Here is a 2,223-nt window from a genome sequence, read left to right as displayed (position 1 = left end):
TGCATAAGTATTTTGTTTTAAGCATGTAGTTATGACGTTGCATGTTAATATGGTATGTAGTTTTATCAGTAGTGTCAATTTTCTATAAATACTATTTTTTTTGTGAAATGAATATTTATTTTGGATCTCTCATGAAGCTTCTATACAACCATTGAATCTTAATTCACAAAATTCTTCAAAATGGAAATAGAAAGAACAAGAAAAGACTAACCTAGAGATTGACAAGGGTATCACATCAACATAAAAATAAGATTTTTGAATCAAGCTGAGTTAGGTATGGTTTTTGATAACTAGAATGCTTTATATGTTTTCACCCCTCCTATACAATCTTTAGAGCATAAATCACTAAACTTCATATTTATGTTTTCATGTGGGTACTATAAAAGGATAAGGAGGTCTAGTTGGAAGACAACTTCAAAATTAGTGACATCAATTGAGGTGAGATGTTTAAGATTATTGCTGATCTAATGGGTATATCACTCGATTGAAAAATATAAGTGCTTCCAAAGACTTGTTTTATCTAATGTATCGAAAGGGATCATGAGGGGTCCTGGTGTGTTGAAAGGGACATTAGGACCCCTTAAGATCCCTTAAAATAAAAATTCTAAGTACACATGCATTGAAGACCTTCTATCACTAGTTGACCTACTAGTAGATGGTGAGTATTCATCATCATCATCATCTGACATAGGCTCGCATGCATATCTTACTTTTTTTCTTTGATGTTTTCCCTTTCTAGCTCTTCAGGTCCTTATTGTAACTTATGTCATGGGTCCAAGAAGCTCTTCCCCATCTTTTCCATTAACTAGGTGGGATTCGTCATTTAGTTTTGAGTAATTTTTTAATAGTTTCATTCTTAAAATAATTCATAACCAGATTCTCTATAGCTAGTTTTCTTCTTGATCACTATAATATTTTCTCCTCAATTGAATATTTTGTAGTTAGTTGATATACAATCACATTTTTTTCTTGGCCAATCCTTTAGGCATATAATTGAGCCTATAGATCCACAAAAGGGTTGGAATCTAGATCTGGTAGAAGAATAGTATATTAGATCCACTTAGGGCACACTAGATAGCTATAATGTGTCAAAAGGGGCAATAAGGGGTCCTAAAACTTGTTGAAAGGGACATTAAGCTCACCCCTTGTGACCTATTGGGACACATTACAACCATCAAGTGTTCCCTATGAGGTCTTACATCCCCTTAGGGAACACTTGGTAGATCTAATATTATTCTTCTACAAGATCCATATTTTAACTCTTTTGTGAATCTTCGGGCTCAATCACATACCTAACAAGTTGAACAAGGGAAAATTGTGATTGTATATCAACTTATTACAAAATTCTCAATTGAGGATAAAATATTGTAGCGATCAAGAATAAACCTTGCTATGGAGAATTTGGTTATGAATTCTATTGAGACTATAACTATTAACCAATTACTTAGAATCAAAAGACAGATCCCACCTAGATAATGGAAAAGAGTGGGAAGAGCTTCTTGGACCCATGCCAGAAGTTATAGATAAGGACCTAAAGAGTTTGAAAGGGTAAAGAAATAAAGGAAAAAAGTAAGATATGCTTGTGAACCTATGTGAGATAATGATGATGATGATGATGATGATGATGAATACTCACCATTTACTAGTAGCTTGAGTAGTGACAGAAGGTCTTCAGTGCACATACACTCAAACATAATTTTTTTAGATAAAGATGTGACAAGTGTTGTGGAATTATGCATAGAGCAATGTCAACTCTATCATTCCATCCATCTCTCTCTCTCTCTCTCTCTCTCTCTCTCTCTCTCTCTCTCTCTCTCTCTCTCTCTCTCTGTGTGTGTGTGTGTGTGTGTGTGTGCAACAAGTTGTGGTGCCAAAAGGGGGGTATAAGTGGCCATATTTTTTTTGAAATCAACAATTTCTAAACTTAAACAAGAATTTAAAGATAGTTATGCTCAAAATTTTAATATATGACAAAAACAAAAGTAGTAGTCCTTTGAATATAGTTTCTAAACTACTATTTTTTTTTCCAAAATCGTTTCATTTTGGTCCTCAAAAAAGGGGGCCATAGAGAGTGGTATAGTTTATTTATAAAAAAACATAATACAGTGTAAAGTGTGGCCCTCCTAAAATTTTAACTTTTTTCCTCAAATTATTTAATCACTCTGGTCAAAAGTTACCTAACACTGTGTAGTTTATCCCAGATTGTTCGGGTAATTTTCTAAT

This window comes from Cupressus sempervirens, chromosome 1, assembly GCF_028749045.1.
Source record: "Cupressus sempervirens isolate cs-2001-9-10 chromosome 1, ASM2874904v1, whole genome shotgun sequence".
In the NCBI taxonomy this organism is placed as follows: Eukaryota; Viridiplantae; Streptophyta; class Pinopsida; order Cupressales; family Cupressaceae; genus Cupressus; species Cupressus sempervirens.
This window is presented reverse-complemented; position numbering follows the sequence as displayed.